General features: G+C 44.5%; 1 long non-coding RNA gene across 3 annotated transcripts in view; it reads left to right on the top strand.

Moving 5' to 3' along the window:
• Nucleotides 1–16,788, top strand: part of LOC122114295 — a 78,189-nt gene that overhangs the window by 35,681 nt on the left and 25,720 nt on the right. The window contains exons 1-3 of one of the 3 annotated variants that reach the window (XR_006148553.1): nt 1,775–1,981; nt 13,897–13,943; nt 15,602–15,801. This is a non-coding gene — a long non-coding RNA (uncharacterized LOC122114295). Of the gene's footprint in view, nt 1–1,774; nt 1,982–13,896; nt 13,944–15,601; nt 15,802–16,788 lie in introns of those variants that run through there. The other 2 variants (XR_006148555.1, XR_006148554.1) reach the window with 2 other exon arrangements.

Genomic DNA, 16,788 nt, shown 5'->3' on the forward strand with positions numbered 1-16,788 from the left:
ATCCGATACCTGAAAAGTTGGTGGTATTATTCAATCTGAATCCCACGGCTTGTGAAGAAGAGTCAGGGGAGGGTATAAGTTCCAGAGCCTAAGGTTTCGAGAACTAGGAAGTCTAGTATCCAAGGGTAGGAGAAGATTAATGTCCTAGCTCAAGAAGAGAGTCAAATTTGCCTTTCCTCTTCAATTTTGTTCTACCCAGGCCCTCAGTAAGTTGTATATTGTCCACCAACTTTGATAAGCACTATCTTCTTAGCCCATGAATAATCTTTTAGCACCCTCTCAGATACACCCAGAAATAATGTTTTATCAGTTTTTTGGGTTCCCTTGGCTCATCAAATTTATACCTTAAAAACTAAAAAGAGGGAGGCAATGTAGACAAGAATCCAATGCATATTCTATAAAATTAAGAAGACTAAGGGAAGGAGTGGGTAGGGGAGGGATGGGTGAGAATGTTGAAAGGGGTGAAGTTGATCAGGATACATTCATAAACTTCTTTTGTTAAATGGCTACTCCTTTGTACAATTACTTAAAGATAATTAAAACAAAAATAAAAACCAAAAAATGCATACATGAATTCCCTGTGGTTCTTGGGAAGTTGTAAGTATTATAAACCACAAAGCAAAAATCAAAAAGCAAGAAAACAAAAAACATTTTTAAAAAGCAACCAAAAAACCCCAAAAAGCAAATAAAAGGACCAGCCTATGTAATTATGCAGTCTGGATTATGTGTCTTCAGGTTTCTGTCCCTGTGACAGGATACTTGCAAGCATTAAAGGAGGAGAGGTTTGATTGGAGTCATGGTTTCAGAGGTTTCCCAGTCCATGGTCACTTGGCCCTGTTGGTTTGGGCTGTGGCAAGGGCAGTGCATCATAGTGGGGAGCACAGGGTAGAAGAACTGCTCCCCTCATGGTGGCCAGGAAGCAAAGACAGACAGAGGAGGAGCCTGGGGTCCCAGCATCCCCTTCAAGAGCATTTCCTCAATGATCTAACTTCTTCCCATTAAGCCCCTGCCCCCTAAAAGTGCTACCAGATCTTAGTAGCACCATGGGCCTTTGGATAATATGCAAGTTGCAAATTAGAAGAGGTCAAATATAGCTGCTTTCCTAGAGGAGCCAGAGAGATGAATCATTTCCATCAACAAAGATGGGCTTGGGATGTGGTCTAACTTCCCATGTCATTTTGCTCCGAACTAACAGTGATCTGACTAAATACTGAGGTTGGCCCAATCCATAGAGGAGTTTGCTAGCTGGCCTGTCCCCAAGCAGAAGCAGCAGATCACTATCCAAATCCTACAAGTGGGAGGGCCAGTGATAATAGAAAGGGCACATCAACAAGAGGGCCTTTCTTGCTGAGAATGTCTCTACTGCAGTGAGATTAGAAAATGATCCAGGGAAGATACAGACTAGCCTTTTCAGTGAGCAAAACAAAATGCCTATCAGCTCGGTAACCTGTGCTGTTAGAATCCAAGCCAGAATCTTGTTGTTAAAGGTTTTGTTTGCTTTTCCACCCTCCTACACCTCTTACTGCCTGGCACCAGGCTGGACCACAGAGGGGCACGCAGTAGCCGGAGAGATACTGTCACGTGACAGCTCCCTGTGGAACAGCTTCCAAAACACTATTATTAAATAACCACAGGAAAAAGGTGAAGTGTTGATGACGGGAGGCATTTGTACTTCCTGGGGTTTTGTTTCAGTTGTCATGAATATGTATAACACATAAAATGTCTCATTTTTCAGGGCTGTGTTTTTTCATTAAACATCACCACTAGGCACGCGGAAGGAACTAGACTTAACCTGACACATGATTTGGCAGGCCTCAATCACAAGTGCTCTGATACTGGCTTGCAGAAACCCATTTTTGGATTTGGCTTTGACTTTCAAATGTTGTCCAGGGCAAGCAGGAAAGTACCTCTGGCTGGGCCCTGGGTGAGGTGCCACGCTGTGGAAAACACAGGATCACCACAGGAATCCGTCATGAGGAAGGTAAGTGAATTGTTCTTCAAATATCCTTTCCCAGCCTGTTACCCATGGCACATGCCTATATCCTAGACAGGCAGGAGGCAGATATCTGTGGATCACGGTTTGAAGCCAGCCTCGGGCAAGAAAGTTCATGATAGTCTTATTTCCAAATAACCACCAAAAAAAAAAAAAAGCCAAAAGTGGAGCTGTGGCTCAAATGGGAGAGCACTAAAACTGAGCAAAAATCTGACAGCACCCATGCCCTGAGTTCAAGCTCCAGGAATGTGCATGCACACACGCGCACACACACACGCATACAAAGTCCTTCCTTCCTCCTTGAAGTAGAGCACATAGAAAGGAAGTGTAAAAAGAGCCTAGGTGTACCTCAAGAATATACACTGAGGGCTGGAAAGTTGGCTCAGTGGTATAGTGCTTGCCTTGCATGTATGAGGCCCTAGGTTTGATTCCTCAGCACCACATAAGCGGAAAAAAGCCAGAAGTGGCACTGTGGCTCAAGTGGTAGAGTGCTAGCCTTGAGCTGAAGAGTTGAGGGACAGTGCCCAGGCCCAGAGTTCAGGCCCCAAGACCAACAACAACAACAACAAAAACAGCTGTGGGTGTATAGTGAGAGAGGAGTATTTCGTTTCGGTTCTATAATGCTAGCCTTCAAGCAGTTAATTCAACTGCTGTATAATTGGTGGCACGCATCATATTAAAAGTGAACTTTGCTTCAAGATTTGTGTCTGCCAAGTGATGATTTCATAAGACCTGGTCTGGAACCCTCTGCATCAGAATTAGGGGCCCCGTCTCCATTGAAGATTTCTATGTTCTTCTCTGCCTACCAACCATGTGGGGGCTAGGGCTAAGAATGGCATTGCACAGAGCTCTCAGGAATTCCTGATACACTCCAAAGTTTACATTGGATGTAAAAAAATCTAAATATATTTTTGTACCCACTACAGCAAATGGTGATGGAAAATAAGTTTCTTTGGCTGACTACACATGTTTAATTGCATGTCTGTGGGAGGGAAAGCTTGAACCACAAAAGACAAAGACTGTAGTAGACTTTTGCTTTTGCTGATTGATAAGTGTATCTTGTCTTGCTCAAGAACAGCAATTCTAGGAAGTTGTTTTTGTGTATCTTCTAGGGGAGAATTTGCCCTTCAGCAAAAGGGATTGCAACATGTAAAAACAGAAGAAAAACAGCAAAGCTGTTGTATTTCTCATTTCTCTGAAGTTCAATTGTTTTTCTTTCTTTTTTTTTTAAAGTTATAACAGAAGCAACTTAGTGAAGTTTACTTCTTACTGGTTTATACTCTAGGATCTATGTTTTGTATAGTTATAGACTCATTTCTGATATGGTATCACCTAAGAGTCTGAATTTCATGGTTCTCAAAGAACATATATGTGTGTACATATGTGTTTTTATAGTATACTCATCTAGACTTTGTTGCCTAAAGACCATGAATGTTAGAGCTATATAACAAGGTATCGAACAGACCATTAATTATTTTCTAGTGAACTTGGATGGATGGAATTGCTTATTTCTTTTGTTTTAAATGTTACAATCATCTGCTTAGCTTAAGCAAAGTCCATTACATTGGCCAGTAATAAAAACAAATGACTGCCTCCACCAAATAATAAAAATGGGTCTTTAACCAAGTAGTCTTTAATTTTTATAAAACTCTCTTCTAAGTTTCCCTGAACTATTGTATCTAGAGGTCACATAAACTCATTAGATCAAATGAAGAAGTAAGTATTGAGACAAAGTCTTTTTCTTCTGAACGCCAAATTCTGGTCCTCAGGGGCCCTCCACTGCATGTGTGGTACCCCAGAGTGACCTCATAATGACACCATAGTGACCTGAGAATGTTGCTTCTTTCACTTTAAGATTCTGAAGCCTTGAACGTCTGTACCTAAAAGTTTTGCTTAATAGGTACATTAAATAATTTTGCTGTTACGTGGCCTAATAGATCACAGAAAAATTCAATTGTGCTGTTTCTAGACCTTGCAGGTCCCTTAAAAAATATGTTAGCTACATCAGGCTGCCCTTGGATTCATGATCCTCCTGTCTCGGCCTTTCAGATGCTTATGTTCCTATAAGCACTGAGCCTTGGTTTCCTCATCTATACCTTAGGGAGTGGTGATGTGACATGAACCACCTCCAACAGCTTTCGGGAAGATTAAGGTGAAGACACATGCAGTGACTGGCACAGAACCTGACACTGCCATTCCCAGCAAAGGTGTGACAAAGACATGTACTGTCTCTCAAGGGGCACATTGGGATTTGCATAGCAGCTAACCGTGGAGGCACCCTGCAGAAGAGGATCTCATTACAATGAATAAAATAGTGAAGGCAAAACCAAGGGGATGACTGTAGAATGGGCACAACCAGGAGGTCACAGGCAGGTTTGTCCTGTGGATACCTTTGCCCTTGAGAAAGAATCAGAAACAATGAGGGCTGTGGGGTCACATGGTATTTGGTAGCCCAGCACAAACTCATCTTTACCAAAACATCGCATCTGCTGAAAAAAATCATTCAACCAGCAATCTACCAACCAATAATCTACCAGCCAACCCATCCATCAACCATGAATTGTGTTGATCATATGCATCACATCATATGCACAGCCTGCACCATCAACACTTGCTTGACAATCTAGAAGGGGCTCTTGTGCCAGGGCTCCCCTCGCAGAGTTGCTTCTTCAGAGGTTGACAGCATACTTGACAAACAGTGTTTAGTTCTAGGAGGGAAACAGGACTTCAACTGAGCTGCCTTAGAAGAACTTGAGAAGTTCCTTTAGAGAGTTGATGATTTTCTAGTGAATTTGGGTGGATGGAATTGCTTATTTTAGAGCAAAGTGAAATGTTTTTAGCTTTAAATGTTATGGTCATCTGGTTAGCTTAAGCAAAGCCTATTGCATTGGACAGTTATGAAAACAAATGACTTCTACCAAATGACACACCTTCCAGGTGTGTCCTGAAAGGCATGAGACTGCTTAGTGTAGAGGTTGCTGCTTTTCTTTGATGAGAGAAGCATCTAGATCAGTCATCGTCAGCATGTGGTCCCTGTGCCATCGGCAGCATGTCACCTGGGAATGCGTTAGACACACAAATCCTTCGATTTGTAACCAGCTGAGCATCCTCCTCCAGACCCTCAATCCCACACCATACACAGACTCTCCAGTAAGTCTGGATGCCAGCACGAGTTCGAAGCACTGAGCTAAAGGACACTGCGCTTCCCATGATTTTCCACGGGAAGCCGAAGGGCATTCTGAATTCTGAGCACCATCAAGTGAACGATGGACTTCCTGCTGTCTGTGACGCTAAGTGGGTCTGCAGTAAATGTCCACTGGATGAGTGGACTTCAAAAATACCCAAGTGACTAAAATTTAGACTGACAAAACGAAGTACTCCAGCAATGCCCGGCAAAACGAAATTCCTCCAGCAATGAGTATGTCCGTTCATTGCTGTAGAAATGAAAAGCGGATGCCAAGGCTCTGCTCAAGGCCCTCCCTTTGTCCCCTTCTAGTGGTAGACACCTATAGATTGGGCCAGGAAAACCATCCAACCAGCATCTAGCTCAGTGTGAAGGGGAGCCAGACAGAAGGGAACAGGGAGCTAGGGCTGGGGACTCGAAGGCCACTCCCTTCCGTCAATGGACTGCAGCAGAGGCAGATCCCAGCCCTCCCAAAGGTTCCATCTGTAAACTAGCCAGGGGCTGGCCACGGATTCTAGTGAGCTGACCATTTCAAAAGCATCTCCTAGCGCAGTTTCTTTCCCTCCACATTCCCATCTGATGCTGTTGTTTCTGGCTTTTCTGAGACAATGGGAAGGGCTCAGGAGAGACCCAGTCTACTCCCCGATTGCTGCACCTGTGCCGCTTTGTGCTGCCGTCCTTCCTTCCCCAGCAATGGGGCACCGAACCTGCTCCCCTGGAGCCTTGGACCCACGTCCTCTTGCCTCTGTAACCCTCTTTTTTTTCTTCCTATGTCACAATGCCCAATTGTTCCTTTTGGCTGGATCCATGTCATGTGGACAGTCGCTAACCTTTCTATCTTGAAGCAGCAGCCTCCTCCATCCCCTTCCTCCCCAGCTCCCTCCTCACGCCTGCACATCCCTCAGAGCCACACTCTTCTCTGTTCCTGCTTCCTCCCTCCTTGTCTCTCTGAACTGCCTCCAGTCAGACTTTGTTCCTGGGACACTGTTCTTATCAAGGTCACCAATAGCTTCTTTGTTGCTGAATACAAAGGCTAATTCTCAGACTTCAGCTCAGGCCAGCTTTCAGCAGCCGTTCACTCAAGTGATCATTCTCTAATATTGCCTTCAGTGTGGGAAACAGACAATAACAAATACCTTTCTAACATACTGAGCACTGGGCACACAGATCAGAAATTCAGAGCTTGCCTAGTGTGCACAAGGCCCTGGGTTCAGTCCTTAGTACTACAAAAAAGAGAGAAAGAGAAGCCAAGCACCAATGGTGTACTCATATCATTCCAAGCACCAATGGTGTACTCATATCATTCCAAGCACCAATGGTGTACTCATATCATTCCAAGCTATGTGGGAGGCAAAGACTGGCTCCAGGTCAGCCTGGACAGAAAGCCTGCCAGACTCTATCTCACTGGAAGAAGTCGGGTATGGTGGCGTATGCCTCTCATCTCAGCTACGATGGAAAACCGGAAATTGGTGGATTGAGTTCCAATCCTGTATGTGGACACAAAATGAGACCCAATCTGAAAAATAACCAGCACAAAACAGAGCTGGAAGCATGTCTCCACTGGTAATATGCTTAGTGAGTAGGTAGGAGGATCTGAGTTCACATCTTAGTACCACCAAAAAAGAAAAATAAGTACCAATGGGAGCTCCACAGCAGCTATATCCCAAGACATCTACAATAGTGCTGTATTTGTCAGCCTGTATTTGTTAAATGAATGAAGCTAGATCTTAGGTCAGTAAAACACAACCTGAAGGCTAACACTGGCCTACTGTTTATTTTATAAATAAAACTTTATTGAAACACAACCATCTTCATTAGTGCACAAACTATTAGAGGCTATTTCACAGCAGAGTTGAGTCACGGTGACAGAGACTGTATGGCCCACCAGCCCTGCAATTATTTACTATCAGGTCTGTTTTAAGAAAAGTTGGCTCATCATTTATTTAGAACAGTGACTTCCATCACATGCTGTGTATTCAAGACTCTTCTAGACCCCTGAATTGCTGTTCAGTTCCTGGTGCCCTGTCTAGAACTCCTATATGATGTGATACCATGACAATTTGTGAGCTGACTTTGTGAATATTGCTCAGTTTGGCTGTGAGTCCATAGTCAGGCAGGAAAGTCTTGAAGCTTTTGTGCTAACTTCACAACCTTGATCACACAAGGAAGAAATTGTGTTTGTTTGTGTGTGTGTGTGTTGTAGTATTTGCATAGAACCTACCCACATCCCTTGCATATTGTAACTCATCTCCACACTACTTTTCATACCTAGCACAAATGTTATGCAAGTAGTGGTTATGCTATATTGTTTAGGGATAAATGACAAGAAAAATCTGTAATGTTCAATATAAATTTTTTTTGTACACTAGTTCTTGCTGCGTACCACAAGTTGGCCTAGAACCCAAGATTCTTCTGCCTTAACTTCTGAGTGTTGGAATTACAGGTGTACGTCACAGTGTCCACTTGTGCATGCTAGGCAAAAGATGATACAATTTCTTTTTGGTGGCAGTACAGAGATTAAACACAGGGTCTCTTGCTTTGCTCACAGCTGGCACTCTTTCATTTGAGCCATACCTCCACAACACCTTTGTGGCTGCGTAATTGAAGATGGAATCTTGTGGACTTTTCTTCCCAGTCTGACTTTGAACCTCAGTCCTTTAGGTCTCATCCTTCTGAGTAGCTAGGAATACAGGCACGACACAATGTCTTGAAAAGCAGTTTTGATCCATAGCTGTTCAATCTCATGGCTACGTAAGTATAGTCTCAGTTTATGGGCAAGGAAACTTAGTGGAGAGAAGGTGAGCAAGTAACCTCTCCAAGGAGGAACAATGGACTCTCGTCAGATTTGAACCCAGCACTATCTAAACCCAGAAGCATGCTCCACACTACGTCCTACGCTACCAGCTGTAGTTTCAATGATGGCCCCAGCTCTCTGGATTCACCTCTAAGTGGGAAGAAAAGCAGCTCAGCTCTACCTCATCCTTCCCTTAGATTTATTTTATTAATTTTGATTTTGCTGGTAACCATTGACGCATACTTTTCTGGGGAACATAACAACAACACTTACAATCTAAAACATTTTGCTCGCATTAGATATCCATCCCCCCGCCCCCGAGAAATAAAAACGTTTTAAAAAGAAACAGTAGCACATTGCCATGATGACATTTCCCATTCTGTCATTTATTTGAATGGCTGTCTTTTCCTATCTATATCGAGGGCCACCTGAGGCAACTTTAGAGCTTTTATTCTTAAGTGAAAAATACTTTTTTTTTTTTTTCAGAAACAGGGAAAAACTCTCACAGACAGTGTGGTCTTTTTCTTTCTGTTCCTGTGGAAAGTAATATGTTTTGGTCATAATTAAGGTTGCTTTTCAAAGGAGTCCAGCTGTTTGAATGCTCTACATCTAGAATGCAAAGAGGAGTAGGATTTGAGCTTTACAACCCATGAGAGGTGAGGTTGGGAGGAAGGTGAGGGTCTAATCAGTGACCCCTGATCATTAGAATTACAGATTTGTTTCTCTATTGTTTTTACCCCTAAAGGTTTATCCCTGTGGGAGAATTTTCTAATTCTCTGAAAAAAAAAAAACCCACAAATTTTTAGTGTTTATCCTCCCCAGGGACAGAATTCTGAGGGGAGGAAGTAAACCTTATAGTTACAAAGCAACTCATTTCAGAAGAGATTGGGTGCGTTCAGGGTGGTATATACGGCTGTAGACAAAGCAACTCACTTCAAAGCATGCAGGCTTACGTCTGCTGTGCCTACTCATCCTACAAACTGTTCTTCAGCAAATTAGTTAACTTTCCCCTGCTCTCTTCCCACCTTCTCCTGAGAATGGAGGGAGTGGGGAGGGAAACCAGCAACAAACACAAAATCTAGGCAGCCACCACCATCATTTGGACTGTTTAGAAGCACCTCTGCAGAAAGAAACACAAGAAAACAAAGGGCAAGACTGTGTGAACTTCTAACCCTCTTCCCTACATGCCATTTGGTGGGTGGGCGGCATGAGCTGGCACTTAGTTCCCTGAAGTGGGCGTCTTTATGGGGCCAAGTGACAAAGAGCCAAAGAGGGCAAGAACTCGTGAGCGCCCAATGGAAAAGTACCAAGAGCTATCTAGCTATTCTTGCCCGAGGGCATTTCTAGCTCACCTCTCCAAACCCCTCAGTGCCAGCCCACCCCAGGCCACTCTGATGGGGACCAGCCCTCCTCCATATAAGACAACTTTTCTTCTATAGCTGTTTTTTTCCCCATTACCCTCCCTTGTTGGCTTCTTATGTCCAAATGGAGCAACCCTTTGTTAGTGGAGGAGGGGCCAGGCAATGGCTGGGGATATTATTGTTTCTGAATTGACTCTTGCCTGCTGTTCTGCGTATAGCTTTTACAAATCCCACATTGGAGAATCGACACATTGAAAGGACAACATTGGTCAAAAGAGTGCCAGAGAGGAAAGTCATTCAATTGATCTCTGCGACGTGGTTTTCTGAATGCAGTCTACCTATGTGCATGGGGGATGGCAGTAAGTGATCTGGAAAGTACTAAGAGAACACAGGCGAACTATGCAGTGGGCACACGAAGGAAGTCCAGAAGGATTTACTTCTGGATTTACACGTTGGCTCCAGTATTTGGTAAGAGCTCTCTGGGAGAAAAGAGAACACGAGAGCGGTGAACAAGGAGGAGCAGTGACAATTGAATGGCCATTAGCTGAGGAGGCTAATGCACTTGGTTAATGGTTTGTGTGTTTGTAAACCGTGGCTCAGGAAGACAGTGGAGTTTTCTTCAAAGCATGATGAGTGTGGAGATGTGGGAGCTTAGACTGAACTGGGTTTTCCTCTAGCTATGACATGCTACATAAGAACCTTAACCTCGCTGACTGTCAGCAAAAGGAGACACCAAGATCTGCCTTTCTCAAAGGAGACAGTGATGAGGAAATGTTTCATAAAGCACACCATCATAGCTGCCACAACATTCTTTATATAGCTTTTAAATATGAGCATGAGGTTTTATCTGTTCAACAAATATAATGAGCATACATGAGGAGCTGGCCATAGGCAATGAATATTGTCTCCAATATTTACCAACAAGTTAACAGGAAAATATTGCAAAGCATGCTAATTTTTATGATGGATGACTCCAGACTGCATAGAAGTTCATGGAGGTGGCCTTTAGCCCAGGACCTGGCAAATTCCTAGAAGGCTTGAAGAAGGTGTAATGTTGTAGCCATATTTAAATGTGGTCTTCTTAGTGAGGACTGCACACTCATCTTGCTTAAAAATATAATACAGTCAGGCACTGGTGGCTCATTTCGGTCATTCTAGTTACTTAGGAGGTTGAGGTCTGAGGATTGAGGTTTGAGGATAGCTTAGGCAGAAAAATCTGCCAGACTCTTTTCCCCAATTAAAAAAATAAAACAAACCCAAACCTGGAAGTGTAAGTGTGACTAAAGAGGTAGAGTGCCAGCCATGCGAAAGAGCCAAGCCGTACGTTCATGCCCCAGTGCAGTTAGCAAGGGCACCATGCTACATGTTCTGCACCCCTCTTCTCACGCTTACTGCAATCAGACAGTTTCTTTTTTTTCTTTTTTCTTTTGGTCGGTCATGGGGCTTGAACTCTGGGCTTGGGCACTGTCCCTGTGCTCTTCAGCTCAAGGCGAGCGCTCTACCACTTGAGCTACAGCACCACTTCCAGTTTTCTAGTGGTTTATTACAGACAAGAGTCTCACGGACTTTCCTGCCCTGGCTGGCTTTGAACCTTGATTCTCAGATCTCAGCCTCCTGAGTAGCTAGGATTACAGGCGTGAGCCAGCAGCGCCCGGCTTCAGACAGTTTCTATGAGTTCATTTGCTCGTGTGTTGTGTCTGCCTCCCTCAACCAAAACACAAGCTCATAAGACTAAATAGTTTTCTCTGTTTCTCTGTGGCTAAATAGTTTATGCCATATAGAGGAGACTCAAAAGATAATTGTTGATAAAATATAAAACATAACTGTAACTGGAGCAGCCAAGAAGGCAGGAAAGAATATTGCAGGAGAGGCACTCCATAAGCGAAGGCGAGGAGAAGATGTGCTTGGGTTTGGCTAGGTTAGTATGTGTGGATGGAATATGGAAATTGAGATGGGAGGTGGTAGGGCCTAATCATGAAAGGACTGGTTAGCCATATTAAAGAGTTTAGACTTCCTTCTGGGGGTACTGAGGACCTTTGAAGTATGCAATATAAAAGTGATCATGAAAAGGTTGGCTTCTGCACAGGGGGGGGGATGGGAGACCAGGCGGAGGCCCCTTCAGTGCCAGTGTCCTGAGCTAGGACCATAGCAGTTTGGGTGAAGTGTGTTAGGAGGGGTAGGCCTTGATAGATTGACAGTGCAGCAAAAGAGAAGATGTCTCAGTGTTGAATGGTAAAGGCAGATTCATAGAGTATCATGGGTGAGAGTATCATTCATGGAGATAAAGAAGCCAACAGAGGAGGCAGGTTTAGGATGAAGGCGTTGCAGGTTCAAGGTGGATCTTTTAGCTAAACCTGCCTGGTAAGCATTCACATGTGTGGGTCTGTCTATAAATGGAAAGTGAAGCCACATGGGTGTGTGTTCATCAGTATTGCATTACTACAATGAAACACTTGAGGTAGCCAACTCTAGAAAGAGGTTTATTTAGCTCACAGTTTCATAGGTTCAAAGGATGGCTCAGTTCTGATGAGGATCTCAGGGGGAATGGGGGATGGTGGAGCCTATGTAGAGGAAGAAACAGAGAGGCAGGAAGTGGAGTACACTGGGTGCTGAGCACCCACTTTTACAACAACCCTCTTGTTAGAACTCAAGAGGTCATAAGAGCATTACCTTTAAAGGCATGCCTCTAATGACCTAAAGATCCCCACTAGGGCCCACCTTCCTAGAATTTCTATCATTTCCCAATAGAGCCACTCTGGGGACCAAGTTTTTGCTCACAATGAACCCTTAGGGACACTCAGATGTATCATAAGTTTGAGAAGTGAGAGCAAGCCAGCAGAGGCACCCCTAAAGACCCCATGTGGAAATGGGGGCAGCCAGACATGATTATTGCCTATGCTGCCTAGCCCTAGTGTGTGGGGAACTACCACTTGGGGAAGACAGCCCTCCTTCTGCCAGAGATTGCTAAGTCTGTGTGTGGGTCAGGACAGGTCATGCCAGCTGCTGTAACAAACAGCCCCAAGTTTCCAGCTACCTAAACTCATGTGCATTCATGTGCTCCATTATTAAACTTGGGGAAAGAAACATAGCTTAAATGTCCAATGAAGGGAGAAGGGCCAATTAAATCATAGTAAATTCAGCTGTTACCAGTGGGTAGTCTTCAAGGTAAAGATCCTAGATAAGAAACAAGGTTTTGCATAGAAACACACACAAAAGTAAGGTGGCAAAGTAAAGAGTTTATAATAGAAAGTATACACACATGCACACACACACAGAGGAAAATACTCTGTTAAGGGAGAATGCAGGTTCAAGCTGAGTGGCTCAGGGTGAGCATGTGATTCCACACTTACAGCTTTCTGGGGCTGGGTGCTCTGGGAGTTGGTTCTAATAATGGTAGTGGGCTGCTTCTAGGGAAGTGGCAGGGTTTTGGATGGAATCTGCACATGGACACAATCCTCATCCCACAATATGAAGTCTGTGTGTGAAGTATGACTCATTTGGGGGTTTTCTGCAAAGGTCAGGCTAAGGAAGCACACATTTTCGCTGCTCACGTGACTCCTCTGGTTAGAACTGGCAGAAGGTTTTCTCTCCCCCTGGGAGAAGTCCTAACTGCAGACTGACCACAAATTCCCCATGGAGAGGAGTGGCCCGTGAAGGGTACTAGGGAGGAGATAAACTCAGGGTGTCCCTGGGGCGGGGCTAGGATTGGGGTTGGTTTCAGCATTCTTTCCCTGTGGCTAACCTGCCTCAGATCAACTTAGTAAAATATTATCCAGAGGCAGGAAGGGATGTATGTGTATGAAGACTCTCAGAAACTGGGAAAATGTTTTTCGATAATGTTCCTTGAAAAGGGCAGAAAGTAAAGGATCTTTAGACTGTGATAACCATACTTGAAAAAAATATATGAGAATGTGTTCAAATTTAGAAGGGACTTGCTAGAAAAAGGTGATATATTGTATACACACACACACACACACACTCACACTCACACACTCACTCACATTTGTTGTATTACTATTGAGAAGAAATGGCTAATATATGGGTTTCTTGTTGGGTATCTTGTCTTGTAAGTGATCTGGGAAAAGCTAACGGCTTTTGGTGGTGTTAGCAAAATGAGTCCCTTCCTATAGCTTAGTCTACTCCTTCCCTTCTCCACAGCTTAGCATGCCCCCTTCCTACGCAGCACCAGGCCCATGTAGTGAAGGAAGTAAATAATCAGCCTCCAGCCCCTTTATCTTGGGATGGCACTTCTCTGGGGCAGCTATCACCATAGAAGGCAACAGGAGTCTCTTAGGGTGACCTTCAGGTCTGAGCAGCTGCAGGACCCCTTATCTACTACTTGGATGGCAGCCATCAATCCTAGTTCACCATGATGAAGCCCTGGCCCACACGTCCACACCAGGGCCTCCACCTCCTAGCCCCTTCCCGCCCCTCTTAAACCTCCTAGGTTAATAGGCCACCCCAGACAATAGCCAGCGCTTCTTCTCACTCCTTTCTTTGTTCTCTGTACCAGATATCTGTGTGGTTCTCTGACAAAGTCTATTAATCTTAATTTTGCTAACAGGTGTTCTACATGCTACAAAGGACTGAAGGACAGTGACCTCAAGTGAGGTAAGTGCCAGGTTCTTGCTCCTTGTTGTTGAAATTCCTTCCAGGATGAGAGAGGAAAATGTAAAATGTGTTTCCAAAGGGATCTTTACTTTTCTTCTTCCTTTTTCTTCCTCTTCTTCCATCTCTTCCTCCTCCCCTTCAGAATCATCTTCTCCTTCATCGCCTCTCCTCCTTTCTCCCCCACCCACACAGCCTTTCTCTCTCTCTCTCATTTCCTTTCCCCATTAGGAAAAACTTATACACCATGAAGTGTGCTAGATCAAAATATATGGCTCCTTAAATTTTTATTTTTCTCCCCTCCCCTCCCCTCCCCTCCCCTCCCCTCTCCTCTCCTCTCCTCCCCTCCCCTTCCCTCTCTTCCCTTCCCCTCCCCTCCCCTCCCCTCTTCTTCCCCTCTCCTCTCCTTCCCCTCTCCTTCTCCTCTCCTCCTCTCCTCTCCTCTCCTCCCCTCCCCTCTCCTCTCCTCTCCTCTCCTCTCCTCTCCTCTCCTCTCCTCTCCTCTCCTCTCCTCTCCTCTCCTCTCCTCTCCTCTCCTTCCCCTCTCCTCTCCTCTCCTTCCCCTCTCCTCTCCTCTCCTCTCCTCTCCTTTTCCTCTATCCTTAGAACATGGCAGGATCCACAAGGCAGGAAAGGACTTCTTTTCTGGAGCTTCCAGAAAGAACCAGCCTTGGGGACATCTGTGGCTTTGGCCCAGACTTTGGATTCAGAATTCTGACCTCCAAAACTGCAAGAGAAAAGATGCTCGTTGTTTCAGTTCACTCAGTCATGGTGATTTGTTATAGTGACAATGGAATGGAATATAATTCCATTGTGTGGCTAAACCACAGTTTTGGTTCTCAATCACCTCATGCTGCATTGGGCTTTTACTCTTTAGGGTTAGTATGAATAAAGCCACTAAGAACATTCTTACAGAAGAATCTATATGATGGACACACCATCATATAGATAAGCATGGATTCATTGGGACACAGGCCTATTTTCCCAGTTGATTATACTATTTTATATTTGAAGTATGGGACCTGATCTTATTTTCTTTTTAACAACAGCAACAACAAAGAACAGGAAGACTGAGGTCATTCACCCCAAAGGGTTAGGGAATGGTGGGAATTATTGTAGCTCCTTGCTATGAGATTCCAGACCTGATCATGTTTCCAGAACCCTCTGCATGAGCTCTAGTTCGTATTTATGCCTGGATGCTTTTCATTATTTTCTTTTCCTGAAAAAAGATAGTCACCTGACCCATTGCCCCTGCCTCTGTCCTCTTTCTCTTCTTGCTGTCTCTATGAGTACACGCTGTTCTTTGTGTGGGGAAGAAGGGTGGGTGGGTGTTTTGGAGGGGGGGGACAGGTCACCACACCAGAGACCTGGACAACCTAGGAAGCGGGAGCCAGAAAGTCTAGACCTCAGGATCTTGAGAGCGACACAGGGAGCAAGAACATAACATACTGAATGCCTTTCCTGCGTGGGGCAGTCAACCATATTATTCTTCAGTTAATGGAATTTTCTTGCTTCTCTAAGTAGAAAAACACCACTAACTTAGATTCCACCCACTACAATAGCTGAAAAACAGTCAAAGAGAAGGAAGCTGGAGGAAGAGGGGGTTCCTAAGGATCTGAGGGTTTTTGTTTTTTTGTTTTTTGTATTTTTTTTGCCTACAGAAAAGTTGCCAAGATTCTAGAAGATTCCAAAGCCTTCTGAGGCTAGGATCCGGAACATGGGGGTCATTTCCCAGAAGTGATCTTGGTTGAGCTAAATTTTGACTCCTGACAAAGGGGTCTAGCATTTGGGAGTTGAGCTGGTTTATCTCCCCGTCCCCCCAGATTTCCCAAACTTGCTCAGATCTTCATGGATCTTTAGAAACCAAGCGTTAAAAATGAAAATAAAGTATAATAAAAATGTTTACCAGTTGGTTAAGAAAAAAACTTCTCCCATCTCTTTCTACTTGTGTATGTGTGTAGTAGTGCCTTCCTTGAGCAGCATGAACTCGGGTGTGTACACTCTCATAAGAACCTGTTGGTACCCAGTTTACATCTCTATAGAGTGTAATGGGCTCCTGCGTCTGCTGCACATGCCGAGAGCACTGGAACGCGTGTCTTTAGCTGTCCTTTGTGACCTTGGGGGCCAAGGACAGTTGTCTTGTAAAATATGAAGACAAGGCTGGAGTCAGCTCAGTCTAGTTTAGTGACCATTGCATGGGCAGTGGCTGCACAGGCTCTCTTGTTGGTTCTTCCTGGATGTTGGGCTGAGCGTGCTCTTTGCCTGTCTTCCCCTTTCCTAGACAGGCATAATAGTTCTTGAATCTGAGGTTGGCATGTGGTAAGGGTACACGCTGGTTCTCCGCAGCCTTAGAATGAACTCGCACAGACGTGGAGACGTCATGGGGAAATGATGCCTCGACTTGCAAGGGAAGTTATTTGGACAAGTCTCCAGCTTCCTGCCAAGTGCCCTGGCATGAAAAAGCTGCAGGAGGGTAAAGACCAGCCTTTTCTCCCAGAAAAGGGAGATACTGGATTCATACCAACACCAACTACTCTTGGTGCCAGGCATGACAATATAGGCTTGACCTACATCACTTCTTCATCTCACTATACCAAGCAGATAGGGAGACAGCAGGGCTCAACTTCTTCAGGGGCGATAGCCTGTCTCTTTCCAAATGAGGCACCCACAGTGTGTACCCCTGTGGATCTGGAATGTGGGTGCAGCATGAAGTGCAGGCACAGACCTGTCCTCTTTGGATTGGCCAGTTAGCAAAGACATCAATATTCTGTGAAAGCCCTGCTATAACATGGAATCATGGTATGTGGGTAAGAAGGTGAGGCGATGCGAGGAGTCTTTTCTCTTGCTA

The sequence above is a fragment of the Dipodomys spectabilis genome, unplaced genomic scaffold (genome assembly GCF_019054845.1).
Source record: "Dipodomys spectabilis isolate Male_0828 unplaced genomic scaffold, ASM1905484v1 ptg000107l, whole genome shotgun sequence".
NCBI classification, from domain to species: domain Eukaryota; kingdom Metazoa; phylum Chordata; class Mammalia; order Rodentia; family Heteromyidae; genus Dipodomys; species Dipodomys spectabilis.